This window comes from Urocitellus parryii, chromosome 16 (genome assembly GCF_045843805.1).
Source record: "Urocitellus parryii isolate mUroPar1 chromosome 16, mUroPar1.hap1, whole genome shotgun sequence".
Taxonomy (NCBI): domain Eukaryota; kingdom Metazoa; phylum Chordata; class Mammalia; order Rodentia; family Sciuridae; genus Urocitellus; species Urocitellus parryii.
Window position 1 is genome coordinate 17370179 of NC_135546.1, and position 23666 is coordinate 17393844.

General features: G+C 59.5%; 1 long non-coding RNA gene across 1 annotated transcript; it reads right to left on the bottom strand.

Annotated features, from left to right (window-relative positions):
- Nucleotides 1–10655: 10655 nt before the first annotated feature.
- LOC144250588 (uncharacterized) lies at nucleotides 10656–22868 on the bottom strand. Its single transcript, XR_013342516.1, has 4 exons — nucleotides 22174–22868; nucleotides 21551–21691; nucleotides 20822–20954; nucleotides 10656–11779 (listed from the first exon to the last, which is right to left on the bottom strand). It is a non-coding gene; the product is annotated as an uncharacterized LOC144250588 (long non-coding RNA).
- Nucleotides 22869–23666: the final 798 nt, after the last annotated feature.

Consider the following 23666-nt stretch of genomic DNA (forward strand, 5'->3'; position numbering starts at 1 on the left):
AGAAATGGGGACCATGGGGGTACCTGCCTGCCTGGGCCCCCTGCTAGTCTCCAACGGGCTTCAACGCCTGACAGCTGCCCAGCGTCCATCAGCAGGTGAGAGGTGACCGGGGGGCAGGTCCCTCCCTGGAATATCATATGGAGCAGGGAACAAGAGCAACCGCAGCCAGATGCGAAGAAGAACTTCCCCAAGTGCCGAGCTGGAGGAGCTAGTGGCTGGGAGGGGAAGGGGGCAGGCTTCGTGGTCCCACTGACATCAGCTTCATCTATGGGGACTGGGGGTAGGACTCTGGGGGCCACGGTCACACTGGTGCGCTCACTTGTGACAACCCATTAACTGGATGAGAAGGTGACCCCAGGTGGTGCCTGGCCGAGCCGCGATTTCCACACTTTGTAGGTGGCTGGAACCTGCGGTCCTTCCTGCCGGGGCGTTCTGGGACCAGATGGCGGCAGGTGCTGGGGTGGGTGTGGAAGTGGGTGGGCGGGCTGTGGGCTTCTGAAGCCCCCTGGTGGGGAGAGCCTCAGGCCCAGTCCTGCAGGAAGGGAAGCCCGCGCTCACAGTGGACCCCAGCAGGCCCTCGACCTGATGGCCAGAGAGCCCGGGGCCTCCCAGGGCAGGGCTGAGCTGGAGAGTGCCACTCCTCTGGAATTCCTGGCAGATAAGGTCCCCGGTGCCCCACCTCCCAACACCCCAGGCAGCCTCCTGTCACCTCTGGGGACCATCACCAGTGCTGCGTTCAGTCCTGGGCAGTGCTGCCTGGTCCATCGGATCAGAGCAGCTCCCAGGTCTGAGCCCCTCTGCTCTGTGGATGGGGAGGGGGTGGGGGTGTCGGGGGCCTGGGGCGCCCCAGGAGAGGGATGGGACAGCACTGTCCTGCTCCAGTCCCCCCAGCCCTCGCAGTGGCCTGGCCCTGGGTGCAGATCCCAGCCTGAGGAGGGAGCAGGGCCACGCCCTTCACCCTCAGCCTCTTCCTGGGGTGATGGGCCCCGCCTGGGGCCTGGGGGCCTGGGGCCAGGATTCTGGGGTGGAATCCTGCCCTGCCGCTCATGGCTGTGTGGCTTGGGGCAGTTACCTGACCTCTCTGGGCCTCAGCTTTTGCTCCTCTGTAAACTGGGGTCACAGGCCCCGCCTGGTGGGTGTGCTGTCCAGTTGGAGCTGGCTGCTGTCCAGGGGTCCCCCGGGGGCAGGCACCAGGTGGGCCTTGGTGGCCCTGTCTCAGGGGAGCTGATCTGTGAAGGCCCGTGCTCGGACGGGCGCAGTACCCTGGCCCAGCGTGCCAGCCCCCGGGCCCCTGCCTCCTGAGCGCCCTGGGCGGGTCCTGGTCCCCCCTCCCTGCCTCCCGTCCTCCCTGGGCCTGGCTCCTGGACCTCTCAGCCGGCCAAAGCGCATTGAGTCTGGGCTGGGGACAGCTGGGGACAGTGGGGAACCTGCCTGGGCCTGAGGGGCAGGGACTGCAGAGACAGGGCTGGAGCCTGTCCCGCCTCGGCCTCGCCTGCGGTCCCTCCTGGTGGCCACGCAGGACTGTGATGCAGTCACGTGAAGGGCTGTGAGTAAAGCCTGTCCGTCAGCCTCGCTCCCAGTCCAGTTGTCTGTCCTGCGCGTGAGCCGCCCGGGTAGCCTTGAGCTGTCCCCCAGCCGGAAGGTCCCAGGGGCTGACCTGCGCGGGGCCCCACTGCCCTGCCACACCGTCCTTCCACGGTCACCCTAACGCTGGGGGGTTTCCTCAGGGCAGGGTGTGGGGGTGCCAAGAGCCAGCGACCCAGGAGCTGGCATGGGGGTACTTTGGTCCTCCTCAGGAGTCAGGTGACCACAGGATCCAGATTCCAGGGGACGGAGGGCTACAGGACCCACAGCATCTTCCCTTTGTCCTGGCACCAGGGACTGAACCTAGAGGCACCGAGCCCGGTCCCCAGCCCCTTTTATTTAGAGACAGGGCCTCAGTGAGTTGCTTAGGCCTTGCTTAGTTGCTGAGGCTGGCCTCTACCTTGGGATCCTCCTACCTCAGCCTCCTGAGCTGCTGGGATCACAGGCCTGGGCCTCTGCACCCAGCTAATGTCTTGCCTTTTTATTCTTTATTTTATTTTATTTTTTCATCTTTATTCATTTTTGTATGTGGTGCTGAGGATCGATCCCAGGGCCTCACGCATGCGAGGCCAGTCCTCTACCTCTGAGCCTCAGCCTCAGCCCTATACCTTTTGCCTTTTGATGGAACCCGTGTCCAAGAATTGAAGTGACGTGTTTGAAAGTGACACATTACTTCTGCCCCAGGCCTTCAGTAGGGTAGGACTCTAGACGCTCTGGCAGGTGGCAGGTGACAGCAGCAGGAGAGCCGCCCGTCTGCCAGAGTCCTCCCTCCTCCTGTGACGGCAAGAACCAGGTCACCCGGCCAGCCAGGGCCCGAGCAGGGTTCCCCGGGTGTCGGCACAGGGTTCAAATCTGAAGGGCTTCATTTGGCCCTAGAGGAGAGGGGACGGGCGACAGTCAGCCCGGGGTGATGGTGACCAGCAAGTTTGGGCGTCCAGCTGGAAGGCCCGTGGGGGCCCCTGGAGCATGCGCAGCTGTGTGGAGGAGTGGTCCCGGAGGGCTTCGCGGAGGAGGTGGCGCCTGGGCTGAGTTGGGGAAGCTCTGCTCCCGTGGCCGCCTCTGGAGCTGGCTCTGCCCTCTGCCCACCGACACCTGGCCGCGGAGAGGAGGGAGGAGCGAGCGGGAGCCTCCCCGTCCACTCTGCACCCCCTTCCCAGGGGCCAAACCGAGGCTCAGGGTGGGCAGTGGGTGAAGGACGCTCAGGGTCCCGTCTGGACGGCGGGCCCCAGGGCCTCAACTTGCCCATCAGCCCCGCACAGTGACCGGAGGCCGCCCGAGTGACAGGCGCAGGAGGACGTGTCCTGAGGCCCCTCGGCCGCCCAGTCTCTCTGGGTGGAGGTCGGGGGCTGGAAGTGGGGTGCTCTTTCCCAGGGGAGTCCCCGGGGCTGGACCCCCGCCCCCCCCACTGGACACTGCAACAGCGCCACCTGGTGGCCAGCGCAGGCACCGACAGAAGCAGCCCCAACCGTGCAGTTCCCACAAAGTGGGAATGGAGCTGAAGGGACAAGTGACCAAGGCCCCGTCTGGCAGCTACCCAGGTCCTAAGTGGGTCGGGCAGGAACGAGAGCTCTCTGTCACCCTGATGGCCCCGTGCCTGCGCCCCTGGGAGCATCTTGTGATGTGGAGCATGTCGCTGTGACTTCTGGCTTGTTTGGGGAGCTGTGTCACTTTGATAAGATGCAAGGAAGTTACCAGATCACTTGTCTTTTAGGATGACACTGGGCCATGCCCATTTTCCTTCTCAGGATCTACTTTTGCCGCATTTTTTTTAATAGGGGGACACAACACCTTTATTTACTTATTTATTTTTCTGTGGTGCCGAGGATCCAGCCCAGGCCCCACACGTGCCAGGCCAGTGCTCTGCCCCTGAGCCCCAGCCCCAGCGACTTGGACCATATATTCCCAGTGGCGTGTCCATTTGGGTGTGTGGATCGACTGGCCCCTGAGAGCCGGGGTCCTATGGTTTCACCTCATCAGTTGGAAGGGCTGCTGCCTTTCTCCTGGACTCACCTGCTTCAGGTGGGAGGTGTGATTCCAGACTTCTTGTCCCCCCAAAGGAAGAGTGTGCCTTCCCCCTAGAGGAGAAACCAGAGCCAAGTTTGGGGAAAGTCACCATCTTGGGGAAGGTGTCTGAGCACCTTGATCTAGCCACACCTGAAGGCATTTCCCCCCCCAGACTCTTTATATCTGTGAACCAAGAAATCCCCTCCTGGGAGGCTGAAGTGGTTTTCCTCTGGCGTCTGTCACTGGTAACTCAGGTTCCCAACGTCCCCTGGTCTGGTGGGAACAGGGACTTGCCCTGGGGTGTGGGGCTGAACAGACGCAGCAGAAACCCAAGTACTGTGGCTCTTTTCTGGAGGCAGAGCTTTGGCCCAGTGGCCTGAGGCGTCTGTGGGACTTGGAGCCAGAATCTGGAACCCCGGCTCTCCTGTGACGGCCCCGCAGCCCCTGCTCTGGGCTCGCTGGTTCTGGAAGGAAACAGGCCCCTGGGGGGTGGCTGGGGCCCAGGGCGTGTCCCCCTGCCCCTGTCCATCTGGGCTGCCTGCAGGGTGCCCTTCTGGGAGGATGTGGCCTGAGACCAGCCACCCACCCTCCTCACCTGGGGGCCTGCAGGTGCCACCGTGGGCCAAAACCAGCCACAGGGAAGGAGGTCGGTGAGATCCACGCCTTTCAGGATCACGGCTTCTAGAAGTTTCTTAGTGTGTAGAGCATGTCTGCTGCCCACACGCGTGTGCTCGCACAGCGACACCTTCGTCCTGGGGACAGGACGGGGACAGGAGGCCTGTCCCTTGCTGTCGTTTCTGCTCAGCACGGCTCTGCGGTCGGATGGGCTCAAGAAGCCACATACGGAAGGAAGGTGAGTGACGATGGGAAGGAGGCTGGCTGTCACGGTCACTGTCACTCCAGGTCAGGTGCTGGGTGGGGAAGACCCGAAGCATCTGCGAGGTGCAGAGTTAATGGGAGGCCCGATGGGGCTCGGCGGAGAGCACGGGCCTCGGTGACCCGGGCTCCGAGTCTCACTCCCCGGGTGCCAGAAAAATAGATCAATAAAGCAGGGTCCCAGGACACCACCCACACGGAAGGTCACCTGAGCTGCTGCCTCAGCAGCCGCACTCAGAGACGGTACAAAGGCACCGGCGCAGGGGCCCACGCCTGTCACCCCAGCAGCTTGGGAGGCTGAGGCACGAGGATCACGAGTTGAAGGCCAGCCTCAGCAATTTAGCTGGACCTGGTCTCAATAAAAAAGGGCCAGGGGTGTAGGCGACTGTGACCTCAGACAGAGCTCGGGATCCCTGTTCCTGAACCTCGGGCTGAGGTTTGGGTGGCCCTGTCCCTGCCTCCCAGAGCCGTGGTCGCACACAACCTTTAGCAGGGCGGCCATTACAGCTGGCCCCTGTGGACGGAGGACCCTGGGAACAGGCCCTGGGTGGCATGTGGGCAGCTGGCAAACCTGTGACCCCATCCAGTGCCCGGAGCTGGTGCTCGCTCAGGCCAGCGCTGCCATGAGTATTTACATCGTTTGCAGGTTTTCTTTGCAGCCTGCTGTGCGTGTGTCCCCCTGCAGCCTGCGAGGGACGAGCCACCAAGTCACAGAGACCAAGGTGCCACCGTTGAGGAGGAGGGGGCGATGAAGGATCGTCCTCAGCTCTCGTCCTTTGTGTTTCGAAAAGCCGGAGGACTTCTGATTTCTCCCAAAGGACTGGGAGATTGGCAGCTCAGAGAAGCCAGGAGTCACCAACTGGGAAGTCTGAGGCCCAGAGACGGCAAGCGGGAGGCCCTGGGTCACACAGCGACTTAGCAGGAACAGAACCCGTGCAAGGATGAGACTGGATCCCCGCACCTCAGGCCCCTGCTGGATGGAGGTGGGGAGGGGGCAGAGTGAAGACCAAGCCCGGTTCCTCCGGTTCTTGAAAGACCAGCCTCCCTGCGGGCTGAGACCCCGGCCTGGGCCCTGTCTTGCAGGGGAGCTGCCAAAATCCAACCGGAATATGCTCAGGACACCCCACTCTCAGCAGAGTGCCCCAGCGGGGAGAAGCGGAAGGCAGGCCTGGGTAGTGCTGTCCCCAGGACACAGGCAGGCAGAGCGCAGAGTCCAGGGCTTGGGACCCGGTCATCTGGGAGCAGAAGGAGGGAGCAGGCCCAGGTCCCTGAGGGGGACGTTCAGGGCAGTGTGAGTCCCCAGAGGGGCCCGGGCTGCTCTGTGTGGTTGAGCGCTGCGAAGACACAAGGAAAGGCCTGCCGGACACCTCGCCGAGGCCTGGCCAGCATGTGGTCAGGGCTGTCCTCCAAGGACATGCACTTGGCGGTGGATGAGAGAGGCCCTAGTGGAACCCAGGCTTGGTGTCATCCCTGAAGTGTCTAATTGGTGGCCTCTGTGGTGGCTGGTGCCTAATCCGTCCCTGGAAACCCTGAGCCTCCCGGCTGCTGGGAGGAGGTGGGGGAGGAGCATCGTGATCTGGTCACTAAGCCCATTGTGCCACTGACCACTGGAAAATTGTGCAAGAGACACGCCCAACCTGTGCCCACAGCGGTCCCAAGGGGTCCCCCCGCAGCCTTGCCCCATGCTCAGCCTCACCCTGCGCCCCGTGTCCATGTGACTGGAAACTCCAGTGGAGGCAAGGACTTCAGGAATGGCTTGATCCAGGACCTCCGAGTCTCGTCGTCCGTCCACTCGTTGCCCTCCTGTGCTGTATGCAGAAGCCCACCCTCAGCCTGGTGGGCTTCTGCCCTCCCACCTGGGGCTCGGCCTCTGTCCTGTGCTTATTGGATCAAAGCATTTATGGAGGTGACTCTGTGCCAAGCACCAGCCGTGAGTGGGACGCGGTGAGGGAGTGGATCTGTCCTTGCCCTCACGCGACTTGCACTCTTGTGGGACACATGACAGAGGGACAGATAAGCTCACGAGTGACCATACACAGCCCTGGAGCCCCGAGGGACAGGAGGGATTCTGAGGGCGGAGCTGAAGGGGGCTGTGTCCCCTTTGGGGCTGAAGGGACTTGGCTGACTGCTGCTGATCCTGGCGTCCTCCTGCCCTGCGCAGATAAGATCTCCCAAACACGGGGATTTGTTTGTTTCTGCTCTCAGACTTGTTTACAGACGACTTCAGGAGACGTTCCTTGTTCAAATAGACACCAAAGCCCCGTGGAGAACTCCCTGTCCCTGTCCCTGGGGTGGGGACTGCGTGTTCCACCTTCCTGCTCTCTCCCCCAGCACCTGGCCCAGCCACCAGGCGGGGGGCATGGGTTACTTATTGACCAGACCCCGGTGTCCTCTGTCGGTGAAGCGGGGGCCAGAGTCCTCTGCCCGTGTCCAGGGTGAGACGGAGCTGTCCCTGAGGGGAGGGCTCTCAGGACCGTGGCCACCCCCCACCTCGGGAGCAGAGATTCTGGATGAGCCCCGGACAGTGTGTCCCCGAGGCCGTCCTCCTGGGCCTACGTCCACTTTAGTGTTTCCTTCGTGTCTGGCCCTGGACAGGCCCTGGACAGGCTCTGGGGCAGAGCAAAGAGCAAGACGGACCCAGAGACAGGTGGGGGACAGCTGTCCGTCACATGGTCAGTCAGGCAGTGTGTGAGTGTGACCCAGGTGCCAGGTGCAGTGGCACACACCTGTGATCCCCGGGACTTGGGAGGAGTCAAGTTGAAAGCCAGCCGCAGCAATTTAGCAGGACCCTGTCTCAAAAAATAAAACGGGCTGAGGATGTGGCTCAGCTGTACGGCACCCCTGGTCCTGGGTCCAATCCCCAGAACCAAAAAAATGGGGTGGAGAGAAAGACGCAACGTGTGAGTTGTAGGGCAGCACAAATATATAGTCCATAATCAGTGTAGCTGAGTTGCTGAGCAGGACCCAGAGAAACACATGGGGTTTTAAGTAGGGATGACAAGTAACCTGGTGTAGATTGATGATTTAGTGGCATCATAACCCTAGAAATTTGAAGGGTGAGTGCAGTGACATGGAAGGGGACGGAAAGCAACAAGACAGCATGTGCAAAGGCCCTGGGGTAGGATGGTTTAGGGCATGTGCAAAGGCCCTGGGGAAGGATGGCTCAGGGCCTGCTTGAGGAACCCAGGAGGCAGGTGTGGCTGGAGCAGAGTAAGATTGGGGGAGGGCAGCTCAAGAGGGGGAAGGGCAAGTGGAGTTGGAGGACCCTGGAGTTTTTTCTAGAGCCATGAGCAGCTATGGAAGGTGTGAGCAGGAGGCCAGCATGGCTGCCTCCCTGGAGCACCAGGCCAGACCCCCTCCCAGCTCTCTTCCTCGGGTCCTTCCTGCCCACTGCGGTCTTTGCAAAATCCCTCTTATCCCCTCTCCTCAGCCAGGGGCTTCAGTGTGGACCCACACTCTAGTGACTTGGGAGGCCGAGGCAGGAGGACCCCAGTCTTGAGGTCTTCGTAACTGGTCTCAACTTGGAAGAATAAACACGGGCCTGAGGGTTCACTGGAGGGTCCCAGTTGTCGCCTTGTCTTGACATCACGCTCTTCTTTAGGGAAGAGGCCAGGAAACAGCCTTTCTCATGTGTCCAGCAGGAAGTCTGAGCAGGGCGTGGCCCACACTGTCATGACGATGACCATCATCAGGCCTCTTCATCGGCTTGTGATGACCAGGCTAAGCCCGTGACCTGCCGTACTGGTCAGCTGTCGCTCGGCAACCTGGAAGCCTAAACTGAAGGACTTCATATTTCGCCCAGGGCTCGGCAGCAGGCTGGGCTCCGCGGGCGGCTCTTCTGGCGGTGCCTGGTGTCTGCAGCGGGTCCCCAGCTCACCGCCAGCTCCAGGGTGCACCTCGGAGCTCTCGCTCTTTCTCCGCCGCTGGGTCTAAGTGACCAAATTGCAATCCCCAGACATGGCGGGGCTGGAGAACCTGGAGCTGGCCAGGAGGCGCAGCAGCTGGAGCCTTCTGCTGGGCCATGAGAGCGTGAGAAAACAGGCCGTACCCACCACGTGGCCTGGTCTCCCCACTTCTCAGTGTCCATCCAGGAGGACAAAACACATGTCGACCCAGGACTTGGGCCTGAGTGTTGTAGTAGCTGTATTTATACAAGCCCCAAGTTGGAAACGACGGACCGAGCTGGGTGGGGTGGCCCAGGCCTGACATCCCCACGACTCAGGAGGCTGAGGAAGGAGGATCTCAAGTCGGAGGCCAGCCTCAGCCACTTGGCAAGACCCGGTCTGAAAACAGAATAAAAGGAGCTGGGCATGTGGCCCGGGGGTGAAGTGCCCCTGGTTCCTTCCACAGTGCCCTCCCACCCCACCCAGGAAAGCAGGGGACACCACCAGGCCCAGGAGGGAAGCCAACTGAGTCGTTGGGGAAATGAGAACTCTGCTGCTATTTAAAATATTTCTGGGCGCAGGGAAAGAGGGACGCCTTCCAAATTCCTTTTATGAAGCCAGCGTAACTTGGGTACAGAAACCTGGCAGGAGCAGCGCTCTCAGGGGGGCCCGCGGCTCGGCACATACTTGTGGAGTCATTGTTAACTCTGTCAACCGTCCCACGGCAGCTGGCCTAGACTCTCCATCTCCATTCCCAGTTTCCAGCATTTCCTGGGACTCTCACCGAGTTCGTCCTGTCTGGGGAGGTCAGCATCCAGGGTGGATGTGCAGAGGGAGAGGGGGTGTTGGCCTCGAGGTGGACGCCAGTGACCAGGCTTCCCCCGGGGACCCCAAGACCAGGGGCAGAGCACGGTCCACCCTCTGTTCAGAGTACGTCCCGGGGCAGACAGCACCAGGAAGTCCACCCTCTGGTGACGCCGTGCCCCTGAGTGACGTGGGCACAGACCTCGCAGTTCACCAAGAATCCAGGGGGTCCTGGGAGGAGAATCGGGGCCAAGGAGGACATCAGCCAAGTCCAGTGACCCCGCTCTCTGCAGCCTGGTGGGAGGAAGGGCACCCTGACCAGGTGGGCAGTCGGGGACAGGAGGCTCCTCCCTGTGCACAGAGACCAAGCAGCAGGTGGCAAGGGGGCTGTCTCGGTCCGTGGCCTGTTGCTGTGACAGAACACCAGACGCTGGGAGCGTTACAAAGAAAAAGGGTCCGTTTAGCTCACAGTCTTGGAGGCCCAGGGGCGTGGCATCAGCGTGACTCTGGGTCGGGCGCTCTGCTACCCCACGACGTGTGGATGGCATCTTGGGTGCGAGAGGGTGGTGGGTGGAGGGGTCGCAGGCTGAGTGGGACGCCAGAGAGATCCAGGCCAGGCTTGCTCTTTATACAGGGGCACGTTGGGGACTGACCAGCGTCCCCAGAGCCCAGTATCAGTCACTTCCAAGGGTGAGGCCCCCGGTGACCTCTAGGCCCTGTCTCCTGGGGTGTGTCCCTCCACAGCATGGCCCTCGGGGGCCACCACCCAGCATTGTGAGCCCCGGGGACATGCTCACACCCTGTCCAGACACCAGGGACCTCCCTTCTGTCCACGTGAGGCTGGACGGAGGCACCTCCAGGTCTTGCTGGGATGGGGTCCGGGGGGCCACTCAAGGGCTGGACAGCGGGTCCCCCTTTCCCTGCTCGCCCACCCTGGAGTCGCCCTCTGTGGGACTCGGGGGCTACGACAGGCACCTCTCTCCCTGGGAGCAGTGTCACAGGCCCAGGAGAGGTGGGACCCTGGGCACTGTCCCCGTAGTGAGGTCCCCTTATCAAAGGACCAGGGAACCGGAACTGTCACCCCCAGTGACAGTCAGGAAAGCCCCCACCTGGGTGCTGAGAAGGCCAGACAGGGACCCTGGACTGGGACCTTCCCTGTGAGTCACCACCAGGTGCCACCCGTGGCCCCTGTGGGCATGGGCTCAGGGAGGTCCAGCAGGACAACAGAGGTGTCCAGCAACAGCAGCAGAGCCCAGGACACTGTCACACCAAGAGCCAGGACGATGGCAGGTGGAGGCCATCAGGAGGCTGGCGGACCTGACCTGACCCTAAAGCAGCCATTAAGACGGCACCCAAGAGCCGTCAGGAGCCAACTGCAGGAAAAGAGAAGAAATGGAAATCCTCAGGAAGGAAATAGAAAGTACGAGAAGCTCCACGTAAGCCGCCTCCTCAGCCCTTTTGTTATATTTTATTTTGAGTCGGGGTCTCACCAAGTTGCTTAGGGCCAAACTGAGTTGCCGAGGCTAGCCTCAAACTTGGGATCCTCCTGCCTCGGCCTCCTGGGCATCCATCTCTCCCCACTCGCTGCCTGGTGTCGTGTCCTGCTGTGTTTGCGGGGCCCTAGGAGCACGGGGGCGCCTGTCAGAGGTCTTGTTGACATACGGGCCCCCTGTGATGTGCATGTTCCTGGCTGGTCGTGGCTCTTCCCTGGAGGACAGGCAGAATCGAGAGATGCCCTAACGCACCTACCCCACAGGGCCTCTTCCTTCTTTGCACAGTGGCCACGTTGTGCACATGTGTATTTCCACGGTGCACAACAGATTCAGTTCCCAGTCGTCACCCCATCCCACAGGAGGGGACAGCTCTCTGGGTGGTGACCTCCGGTGCCAGGACTCAGATCTCCATGGCTTGGCTGCAGGGTCTCATGCTCACCTCTAGGGACCCGCCATTCCCCGCCCCGTGTCCACTTCCCCCTCTCCCCCGAGTCCCACGCAGACCCCTGAGCAGCCAGGGGCAGAGCTTGGTTGCTCTGTTCTGGAAGCGCTGCGCGGAGGCTCTGGGCCAGTGGCTTCTGGGAACGTGGAGAAGCTGGAGAGGTGACAGGCTTGGCCAGGACTTTGCAAACAGCAGCTCATCCAAGTGGCCCCGTCCCAGGAGCTCAGTATGGAGACTCGGCCTCCTGATGATGCCTGTCAACCTGGCTGAGTCACTGCCACCCACAGCCCCATGCCCACCCTCAGTCCCCTCCCCCAGGTGGCCCTGGCACGCTCAGCCTCTCCTACATAATAAATCCCTTCCGGGGAAGGTGGGGCATCATTTCCTGGGCCAGCCACGATGATGGGCATCTGTTTGGTCATCCCTGAAGCCAGCAAGGAAGGTTCTGTGATCTCTTAGTTGACACATGAGGCCCAGAGGAGGATCCTTCTTCAAAGTCACACAGGAAACCAGCCAGGCCTGTTGAGCTCCACGTCCACCCGTCTTCCATCATACTGGATGCCATGGTCTCCCGTCCAAAGAGCCCAGCTTCTGTGTGTCCTTCAGAGGAGTGGCCTTTAGGGAAACTTGGAAGAGGGAGGGCTGAACTAGTCTGTTTTGCGTTGCTGTAACAAAATACCAGAGGCCGGACACTTTAAAAAGAAGAGAAGTTTAGTGTTAAGTTCTGAACACTTAGAATCTAAAATCAGGCAACCCTTTCAGGCCACTGGTGAGGGTCCCCTTTTCTGTATTTCAACATGACAGTGGCTTGTGGGAGGGGGAGATCACATGAGGAGACACACTGGGGCCCAAGCTTCCCATGTAGGGACCCTTGGGGGGCAGAGGGTGGGGACTGAGTCCACGTGGTCTGCTGAGTTTTCTCAGCGCCAGGCCCACATTTGCATGTCTGCAGGGATTGGCTGAGAGATGGGCGTGTGGTTCCAGCTGGACCAATCAGAGCTGATCGTGGGGCTGGTTCTGAAACTCTAGGGAAAGGATGGGCCTTTCTCTAAATGCACAGAGTGGGAGCCTGGATGTCCTGGGGACAGCCCAGTGTCCCCACGGGAGGTCCTGCTTGGTAGTGAAGTCACACCAGGAGAGGGTGGAGCCAAGTCGTGGGGAGAGAGCTGCTTTTTGAAATTGAAAGGACAACTGGGTACAGTGGCGGCCTGTGCCTGTCATCCCCGCGGCTGGGGAGGCTGAGGCAGGAGGATGGAGAGGTCAGAGGCAGCCTCCGCGAGGAGAGGGGCTCAGCAACCCAGCAAGACCCTGCCTCAGACCATAAGAAGGGTGGGCTGTGGCTCTGTGGCTCAGCGCCCCGGGTTCCATCCCTGGGGCCCAAACAGAAAGGACAGTACCTATTAGAGGGTGTCCTGAGACCTGAGACCCAAGAGGGCTTTGCTTCTGCTACCCGAGTGTCCCAGTGTCACCGTCACCTTGGTTGTCAACAGATCCACAAGTCCCCAGGCACCAGGGACTTGAATTCCCCAGCACTCAGCAGTGTTGGGTACAGAGTAGGCGCCCAATCCGTGCTTGCCCAAATCAATCGGGAAGTAAATCTGTCCTCCCAACTAGAGGGGCTACTTGGGGACAGTGGCTGGGCCACCCAGACCTTGTGTCCTTGTCCTTGCCCTCGCCCTCACCGCGTTTTTGCATAACAGGGATGGTTTCCATCCTTGAAAAAAATGCTAACTCAATGATCGTGGGACTCTTTATCAGTTAGGACCAAAGGAATGACAATAAGTCCCCAGGCACACACCCCCGGATGCCTGGGTCGGCTGCTCCAACGCGGAGCTCAGCTGTTCTCCTGATTTCATGTTTTCCTTGGGAAACCCGACCCGGTCCTCACAGGGTCCCTTGCCCTGTTGGGAGTGGTGTGGGCGAACTTGGCCGTCACCGAGGGCCCAGCCACGGGACGTCAGGTAATGGGGAACAGCTGCCTGGCTCGGGCGGCCTCCCAGGCCCCCGGGGGGGTGACGAGGTGCCTCAGACGAAGGACAGGCGGTTGGGGTTGGCGGGGGCTCCAGGCAGCGTCTGTCCCCAGCATCCAGAGGGAGGGGACGCACCCTGTGGTGGGGGGACACATCCCCCAGGATCTGATGCACAGAAGAACTGACCTGGGCCCCGGGAGCTGCCTGGGTGGCCCCTGCTGGCCTTTCCACCCTGGAGTGGGCCTCCAGCGTCCCTGGCCACTCCGCAGCCACATGCCAAGCTCATGCGTCCCTCAAGGTCTTGGCTGTCCCTCTGCCCACAGCCTGACCCTCATCTGCACCCCACGTTTGCACAGGACGCCCCCATTCCCGCTCTGTGGGTCTCAGCACAAATGCCATTTCCCCCAAAGGCCAAGCCTGTGACCTCTGAAGGGACCATGGCCTCCCTCCCTGGCCACTCGTCACCAGGGCACCCTGAGTCATCCTCTGCCCAGCCCTGACCTGGCTGGAAATGGCCTCTTTGTTTATTTGCTTCCCGTGTGTCACCCCGTCAACTCCAGGGGGGCTCGGGCACTCATTTCTGGGTTCTTGTCCCCGTAGGGTTGGAGCACAGCGGATATTTGGGAATGAACAATGTCGTGGAGGGACACATGCTACGCCTGCCTGCCTTGTCCTGAGTCGCTCTGTCCTCCGGGCCACCTGGTGACAGAGACGTCTGTTTAAAATGGACCTCTCTCTCTACCAAACCCTCTATAGCTCCCAGCTGCTCTGACGACACAGAGACCCTGCAAAGGTGGACCCCCATCTGCTGCCGGCAGCCCATCTCTCATCCTGAAGAAGAGGTGCCCGTAGGGTCCACCGAGGTGACCCCAGAGGACACCACTTGGCGCTGGAGGTGTCTTTGCACCGATATCAGAAAACGGGTGATGTTCCAGGAATTCTCTTTGGACCAAAGACCGAGGCCACAGACACCCGACTGGTGAGAGGCTGGGACGCCATCCCGTCTCCTCGTGTCACCCCACCCGGGTCAGGCTCTCTGCTGTGACGGGCAGAATCAGAGGACGTGACCTTTGCAGACCAATGCCAGGAGCACGGGGCCCAAGCCGTGGGAGGCCGGGGTGGGGGGAGGGCCTTCAGTGCTCTCTGTGGCCTGGGTCGAAATGGCCACACGTGGCAGGGGACAAGGGGAGAGAGAGGGCTGTCACCAGACTGGGGTCTCGCGGTCATGGGCGCCTCGCGTGCCCAGAGTCTCTGCTGCTTCCCCCACAGCTGCCATTGTGCTCGATGACTCTGTCGGGGGGACACTGTCACTGCTGGGTGACCCTGGGCCCAGTGGCCCCAAAGCAGGAGCTCCCCAGTGACGTCACAGAAAGCGGGTGACAAGTTCCAAGCACCCCCCCCTTCCCTCCGAGCTGACAGGGGACCCCAGGTCTTGTGCTTGTGGCCCGTGAGCCTTTCTACTTGGCCAAATTGGTGGCCCTGGGCTCTGCCGTGCTGTGACCTCCACAGAGGGGATGCGCACCCCACTTCTGGTCGTTTTTAAAGTCGGGCCCGTGCCCGGGGCGTCGCCCTGTGTCCTCCTGAGGAAGGCTCTTCCTGGTCCCCTGGTCCTCTGACCCTGGTTGACCTTGGCTCATCTCCTCCTGATCTCGTGTCCCCTCTGTGACTTCCCGCCCTGGTCGTGAATCCTCCATCCTCCGTTGTCTCTGGTTTGATGACACTGGGTCCTGGCTGTCCTTCTAGAAGTTCAGCCCAGCTTGCTCAGTCCACATCCCCTTCCCCCTGTGTCCTGTGTCCCCAGCGATGCCCACGCAGATCAGCGCTGGCCCTGTCTCTCTCTCTGACCATGGCCAGGCTTGGTCCCAGTGCCATCGTGGGAACAGGGCCGATGTGCCCACTCCCTAGGGCAGGAGAAGCCCCTGCGGCAGCGCCGTCCACCTTGCCCTCCTGGACACAGTGCCTCCAAGGACAGGAGGCTCACCCCTCCCTGGGACCGTCCTTTCCCTCCTCCGACAGCCTTATCCGCGAGCCCGAGCTGCTGACAGGCCCGAGAGCCTGGAGTCAGTGTTTCCGGCTGCGCTGAGGGTGGTGTGGAGCCGGGCAGCTGTCAGCCTGCGTCCTGCGTCCTGCTGGGACCCGGGGGTGACATCCGTCGTCACCTCCACTCCTCACCAGGACGGCTCCTGGCTGCTCCTGCCTGTGGCCATTCACAGAGGACAGATGACAGATAGCAGGCCTGGCCACATATAGCCCCTTATCACGGCTCTGCGGCCTGTGGCTCATTGAGAAGTTTGGGGACACTTTATCAATGAACTCGGGGGCGGGCTCTCTTGTGGAGGAGGCTCCTGAGATAGCAGGACCCGCTGACGTGACTCGCTTTCCCAGGGAGGGACAAAGTCAATGTCAGGGCCGTCCCAGGAGAAAGACACCGCGGGGGGCCAGGCCTCACCGTGGGAAAACGGAGCCCAGTGCAAGGAGCAGGGCTGACCAGGGTCATCTGGGGGGATCATGGCCGAGACGCAGAGCTCCTGAGAGCAAGACAAGGGCCCTGGTGCCCTCAGTGAGCTGGATCAGAGAGGGTACAGATGATGAGTCTTGAGGGTCGTCATGCTTGAAGTATTTGTTCCAAAAACATACAAAAAAAATCCGTCAGCAGCCCGCAGTGAGCGAGTTCTTTAGATCCCAGTTCATAGCTACTTATGAGATGACGTCTTGGACATATCCCTGAGATACACGGGAAAAGAGAAATTTTAAATAACTGCACTGATTGGATCTGCCGATTGTCACGGAGCCCACCTAGTTCATTCCTGTAGTGGGACTGAATCCCCTGAAACTGTATCCAAACCTTTCTTTCCTTTAAGCTGATTATCTCGGGTATTTTGTCACAGTATCACAGAGCCGACTAACACAAGATGAGTTTGACACACCTATAATCATCCAAGAGGAGGTTGCCAGGGGCACCTGAATATAGAGTGAAGTCCAGGGACACTTTATCCGTGACTTGATCCTGACTCTCAAACCACTATCACTACCTTGGGCCCTGGGAAGAGGCCCAAGGTAGTAGTGATATTGGTTTGAGCGTTGTTAACCTCAACAAGGTGCTTAAAACCTAACAGGACAGGATGACGTCGCTCATCAAGAGGACGAGTGCGGTGGGAGAAGAAGAGGAGTCGGGCCTGGGCCCAGCAGCCCTAGGTCAAGGCAGCCAAGGAGACAGAGGAGGAGAACCCAGGGGAATGGTCTTCTGGAAAGGGGCAGCGAGTGCTTCAGGAAAGGGGGTCAGCAGCTACGTCCACTGCTGCTGATTGGCCAAGAGATGGTGAGGAGTGACCACTGACCACGTGACTTAGCAACTTGGAGGTCACCCTTCAAAGGCACGCCCCCAATGACCTGTCTCCCAATAGGCCACGCCTCTTAAAGGTCCCACGCCTCCCCCCAGGGCACCAGAGGCTGCAGGGTCCTGGGGGTGCTCTGGAGACGCAGGGGTTGGACGCCGAGGAGGAGAGTGTTTGGAGACGCAGGCGACTTGCTGCCAGGAGAAGCCAGAGGCTCAGGGCTCAGGCGAGGGCTGGGGAGCCCCTTCCCTCCCTCCCAGGACTGAAGGTCAAGGCTGGAAGGCTGGGCCTCGTCCTTTGACCCACAGCCTCCCGTCCCCTTCCACCTGCCCGGGGGACGTTCAGGGCCTGCGTCCACTTTCTGTGTGGACAAGTTGGCAGAAGTGGATTAATCCACCAAGACAGGAGCCGACAGGCCCCAGCAGGAAGGAGCGAGGGAGCGGCTGAAAGAAAACAGGGCGGAGTCGTCTGCACGAAGGGCCTGGAGGGGGCTCTCAGAGAGTGTCACTACCAAGTCACCTCTCAGGTCTGAGGACCAGGTCTCCAGGGGACAGTGACAGGAAGGCGTGGCCGAGGCTCTAAGGGGGGAACCTGGAAGCCGCCGTGGGGTGACAGGCTGGAGTCCGATGGCCCAGAGGTCCAGGGCTGGCTGAGGGGGCAGGAACAGGAGACCTGCTGAAGGACAGTCCCTTCCGCTGCTGGCCCTTCCTGGAGGCCATTGATTGGACAAGAGACACTGAGGAGTCACAGTTTCTACCAAGAAGATGAAGGGGGCGTTTGTGGGACTAGCTACAGGTCACGTCGCTGCAGTAGGTTCCCAGGTCACGACCGTTGCTCTCTGGCCTCCTGTGACTCCTCAGCCTGTGAAGCCCTCTGTTTTTTGGAGGGGGTACTGGGATGGACCTCGGGGACGCTTCACCCCTGAGCCCCGTCCCCAGCCCTGTGTGGTATATTATTTAGAGACAGGGTCTCGCTGAGGTGCTTAGGGCCTCACTTTTGCTGAGGCTGGCCTCCCACTTGGGATCCTCCTGCCTCAGCCTCCAGAGCCGCTGGGATGACAGGCGTGGGCCACCCTACGTGGCCCAAAGCCCTCCCTGTGGCCAGCGCTCCTGCTAATGGGGCTGTGGGTCTGGTGACTAATGGGACCTCTGTCTCTGGGGGTGGACTCCCCAGTCACTGTGCTGTGGGCAGACTGTAGTTGCCCATGATTATTGTCCCTGGACAGAGGGACACCAAGAGGAGGAGCAGACCCCTGAGTCCTGCGTGTTCTTTCCTGACCCCATCATCTAGCTGCGTCCCAACTTCCTCTGCTGATCGGGATTTAACGTCCCTACACGCTCAGGAGCTCATGTTTGAGTTTTGCTTACTGCTCCCTTGGCACCGGGAGCCTACAGGGTCGGGTGAGTGGTCACTTCAGGTGTCCTTGGGAGGACTAGGTCCCTTCGCTTACCCCTGGCCATGTCAGGAGGCCCAGAGTGCCAGTCCAGCAAGTGAGTGGTGGTGACAGGCCACCCAGCTTCCATCCTTGTGCCCCATGAGGTCATCGGCTGGGCCCCAGCCCTGTGGGACTGTGTGGCATCTTACAGCATCTCAGAGTAAAAATGTCAGCGTGGGGAACTACGGAAGCTCGTCCTGCCCACCCCCTGCCAAAAGAGTGAATGAACTGGCAGCACCTATCAGACCAACTTTACTGCAAGTTGGAAAAGTACGACTTCCTCGTAGCCAAGAATGTCACATCAAGGACAAACAGGGAACAAAAATCACCAGGTTGGGTGCCGTGGACCATGCCTATCATCCCAGTGGCTTAGGAGGCTGAGGCAGGAGGATCGCAAGGTGGAGGCCAGCCTCAGCAACTTAGTGAGGCCCTGAGCCACTCAGGGAGACCCCGTCTCTAAATAAAATAGAAACAGGGCTGGTCTGATCAGCATGATATTTCCCAAAGTATTTCCAGTAGGCTTTTTTAGGAGACAGAGAGAAAGAGAGAGGGAGGGAGGGCAGGGGCTGGGGACAGGCTCCCACCTCGGCCACCACCCACGAATTCCCAGGTGCAGACATTTTGGCAATCCTTGTTAGGACAAAGTTGAACAAAACATACGAACTACAGGACCTGGAAACATTTTGCACGGTTCCTGGGCACAGTATCTTGGGGAGGCGTTTTGTGAAACGAACTTTAGGGAAAGTTGGATTTGGGGGAGTCTGTAGGCTCCCTTTCCATCCAGAGAGGTTGGAATTCAAAATGCAGTGTTTTGACTTGGGTCTGCGGAGATGCTAAACCACATCCTGATTCATAATCACCACCCCAATCACGGGCAGCAGTGATGTTTACATGGGGTTGCAGAGGGAATTTTTAGAATTCCAGTTGCTAAAAATGAGTGCAAGGCCGGTGCGGTGGTGCACGCCCGCCCGTCATCCCAGCTGCTTGGGAGGCTGAGGCAGGAGGATCAGAGCCAGCCTCAGCCAAAGCGAGGCCCTCAGCCACTCAGGGAGACCCTGTCTCTAAATAAAATATAAAATAGGGCTGGGGACGGGGCTCAGGGGTCGAGTGACCCTAGGTTTCCCCCAACAGAACCTCCCGTGAACTTGACCGTGATTCCTAACACAGGGCGCTCCCCTGTCAGCTGACCTTGGTGGGACTCTCCACTCTTAGAAATCGGGAGCCACCTCCATTGTCCCCCTGTCCCACAAAGTCTGGGGAATGTCTAAAGTCTCAGAAACTCCCAGCCCGAGGTGTGTGTCTCAGAGACTCTCAGTTGCAAAATCAAAAAGGCTTTGAACGTTTGGAGAAAGAATCAGGCTCAGGAAAAGAAATGTCCCCTGGTGCGCTTGGTCCCCGCAGGAGAGGCAGAGAGCAAGCCCAGCCCACAGGCAGCTCCCGGAGGAACTGGGCCCGGAGGACATGAATCCCACAACAGGCTTAATTGCTAATCAGAAAAATGTGCACAGTCGGACTGACCCCCGTCCAGAAAGCTCCCTTTATTGTCGTGTTCTGGTGACCATGAAAGTACCCACAGGAAAGGAATTCATCAATCCAGCCCGGGTGGGGGGCCCCTAAGTGGATTTGCACTCTAAAAATGGAATTTTTCCCATCCTGGGAGTTCTCAGGAAGCCGCGAGATGGTGGGGGGCAGTGGGCATGACTCTGGACTCAGACATGGATTTGCAGATATGGATTGGGGTGTCCTCGGGGCGGCCCCCAGCTCTGGCACTGTACAAAGTCCAGAGATTCTTACAGAGCAGCCATTGGCAGAGATTTGGGGTCAGTGAGCACACGGTTGGCTCAGTTTGGCTCTCTATGAAAAATGGGGTTAACGACCCCTACTTTTGAGTGGAGACTGTGGACACCCGGAAGGAACAAGGATCTTAGCTGTGCGTGATGGCCCACACCTGTCACCCCAGCAGCTCAGGAGGCTGAGGCAGGAGGATCAGAAGGTGGAGGCCAGCCTCAGCAACTCAGTGAGGCCCTGAGCCACTCAGCGAGGCCCTGTCTCTAAATAAAATAGAAAAAGGGCTGGGGACGGGGCTCAGGGGTGAAGCACCCCTGGGTTCAATCCCTGGGACCAAATAATACTAATGATCAATAAATACAGAACATGGATCTTGCGTTGGGTGGACTTGGCTTCGAATTCTGGCTCTGCCATTTGGCACAGCTAGTCACATCCTGTCTCTGGGACCCTCAGTCTCTTCATCTGCAAACGAGTCTCTAGCACCCACCTCGAAGGACTGTCGCTGCCAGTGGGTCAGGCCACGGGCCACGCCTGCACAGAGGAGGACGTTGATGATCAGGATTTAAAATGGGGGCCTGGTGAGCCGGCAGCGCCCCAACTTCCACCACGACGCTCACCTTCTCTGGGCATTGGGGTTCCTCTTGCCTCTGAGCAGTAATGGAGCCTCCTGTGGCTCGAAGCTGTACCCAGGGCAATCCCAGGCGCTGCCCCAATCCCTGTCACGCTGCACAGTGCACGGCCCATGTTGCCCGTCCTCCTTAAAGACGCTTCTCAAAGACGCACCACGCCCTTCCCGCTGTGGTCTGAGCAGCCCCTCCAAAGCCCGTGTCAAGACTTAGTTGCCATTGTGACAGTGTCAAGAGGTCAGGTGATGCCCCCAAGTTGCTACAATCACTGGGGACAGGGACTGGTAAAAAGCAAGAGATTTGTACGAGCTGAAGAAAAGCCCTAGTGTGTGAGTGTGGGTTGATGATCACAAGAGTGGGTTTGTGATCAATCTGGCCGCCTTGCACACTCTGTCTCACACACGCTCACTTGCCCTTCCGCCCTGTTATGATGAGACAGGAAGGCCTTTCCCAGAAGCCTCTGCCGTGCTGTTGGGCTTCTCACCCTCCAGAACCACGAGTTAGAGAACCTTTTTACTTCATAAATCCCCCAGCCTCTGGTATTGTGTCATAGCAACAGAAAACAGACTGAAACACCTACTGACTGAATTCTCCTGCGATGCTCCTTCTGGATCATGTGTCGTAGCTCATGCTGGGTGTCAACCAAAGCTGTCCCTTCTTGGGGTGGCTGGAATCTCCTCATCATTCGCTTGCCAGTTTAGCTGTGTGACACACTTTAAAAAAAAAAGTGACATTCATCAGCAACAAGAAAGGCCTTTCCCCCGAGGGAGCTATCTGTGAATAATAGTTCCAAAGGACAAAGCCCACAGATAGTGCCTTTGCGATTCCCGACATAGTTCGCTGCTGCCAGGAGGAGGAGCATCGATGGGCACAGATCCATCCTGTCCTGGGCCCAAGACGAGGGCGAACCATCTCAGGACGGGACGTGAGGGTCACAGGGTTTGGGTTGGGACATTTCAGCGTCCAGGCAGAGAAGTGGCCCCGCACTAGTCCCAGGCACTGGCCTCCTGAGACCTGCACTTGTCCCGGTCTCCGGGGAGGTTCACGGTGGCCCTGGGAGGGGACTGGACACACCAGACCAGAGACCAGGAAACGGGGCCTGCTAATGAGCTGAGGGCTGAGCAGCAGGGAGCTTTCTGTAGGGACAGGATCCCCATGAGGGGACGAGGATTGAGGCCACTGGTTGAGAGCTGCCTGCTCCCTGAGGGGACGAGGATTCTTCATGCTCCGTGTCTTCAGGAGACATTTTTGATGTGGGTCTTTATTCTGTTCCTTCCTCCCCCCCAGATCTCAGTGCTGCCAAGGTTACCCGATCCCATCTCCGGCTCAGATCCTGCTGCCCAGGAAAGCAGAATGGCTCCTGCTTATCTTGAACTTGGACCGAGAAGGAACGTGGATAATGAAAACCACCAGCAGAAATGGCCGAGATACAGCACGTTCTGGGTTTCTTCTGCCAAGAAAAGGGAACAGCGAGGATGAGTGCAGGTAGGTGTGACGGCTCTGAGGGAGCCACCCCCCAGTGTCACGGGTCTGTGTGACCTTGTCACTGGGGTGGAGGGAGCAGGGGAGCTTCCCAGCTCGGCTGGGCACTTGCTGTGTGACTTCAGCTAGCTGGGCAACCTCTCTGAGCCTTGGTTTCTCGGGCAGCCCTTGCTAACGTGGTTGGCGGACTCCTTGTGGGTAGGGCAGAGAGCAGGCCCTGGGGACCTGTGAATGGACTCAGTAGGGACACAGCCACACACGCACTGTCCCCAGAGCCACCTGGGACTGCACAAGGCACCCCGATTTCCTGGGTGGCCCCACGTCCTCCTAAGGAGATGGCCCTTCCCTGACATCACCGTGTCCACAGCTAATCGGCCCAGGTTTGGATTTGGTCAGTGGCTCCAAGAATAACCTTCTGGCACCCCGCGGGTCTCTCAGGCCCAGCATCACCTATTATATTCCCGTCCCGTCTTGGCCAGCTTTGTCCTGGAGCCGTTCCCTGGTCAGCTTGTGTTCCTTGACCCCGGCAGAGTGCACGCTGATTCTTCTCTGGAACATTCCTCTATTCGGGTTTGGCTGACGTCTCTGAGCATTGGATCTGTTCTGTTTTCCCATGGTCGCTGTGCTGTGGAGGTTGAACCAGTCTTGTTCATACATTGGTCTCATTTCCTGTCTCCTCCAGGTGGGCACGGTGGCCCACGCCTGTCATCTCAGTAGCTCTGGAGGCTGAGGCAGGAGGATCGCAAGTTGGAGGCCAGCCTCAGCCACTTAGTGAGGCCCTGAGCAACTCAGTGAGACCCTGTCTCTAAATAAAATACAAAAAGGGCTGGGGACGGGGCTCAGTGGCTCAGCACGTGCCCTTTTCTCTGTCAGGACGGCACAGAACTTGCAATGTCCCCATGGGTAAGGGCAGGACATCAGTGGGTCAATACCTGGAGGATCCACAGGCCATCTTCTTAATTTCTCCGTCTTTGCTCCTACTTAGTCGTCGGCGTTTCCGTTGCTGTGACAAAACACCCGAGGTAAGCAGCTTACACAGAGGAAAGGTTTCGACCCATTTTTGCTGGGCCCCATGGCCGCTGACTGGGTCCGTGGTGAGAGCAGAACCTCGTGGCAGAAGCATGTGGCTCAGGAAACCTGTCACCTCGTGGCAGCTGGGAAGTGAGGAGAGAGGAAGGGGCCAGGGTGCTGATAGCCCTTTCTAGGGAAAGGGCCCGCCCCCAATGACCTCACTTGCTCCCTTTAGGCTCCGCCTCTTAAAGGTCCCACCCCCTCTCAGCCGTGCCACAGGCCAGAGACTAGGCTTTGAACACATGGGCCTTGGGGGACATTCCCTGCCTCAGCCTTGGAAGCAGCCATCTCCCCATGAGCCTGGATCCTTTTGGGGCTCAAAGATGTTGAGGATCCATGATCTGCTGGTGGGGGGCAGCTCCTGCTCCCAATATGTCATGGCTTCCAGGCCCCTCGAGGGACGGGTCAGGAGGTGCCGCTGCATTCCTTCCCGGTTGTAGACGGGCACAATGTTTCATTTATTTGTCTCTATGTGGTGCCGAGAGTGTACCCAGGGCCTCCCACGTGCTGGGCGAGCGCTCTGTCACCGAGCCCCAGCCCCAGGAAGCTCTGGATATAGAATGCGCGTGAGTCACCCAGGCGCTTGCTCCAGGGCAGGGTCTGACTCAGTGCCAGCTGGGATTGCATCAGAGGTCCCCACATCTGACCCGCTCCCTGGGTGTGCCGGGGCTGTCCGTCCCCAGGGCACATGGAATACAGCGGTTCTCCAAACCTGGGGGCATCGGAATCAACCTGACGGCCACGCAGAGTCCTGGGTCCTACGCTAACATTTGTGTCTCCAGCAACTTTGGGAGGGGGACTGAAACTCGACCTTTCTGTTTTTCTTTGGCACTAGGGACTGAACCAAGGGACACTACAACTGAGCTATATCC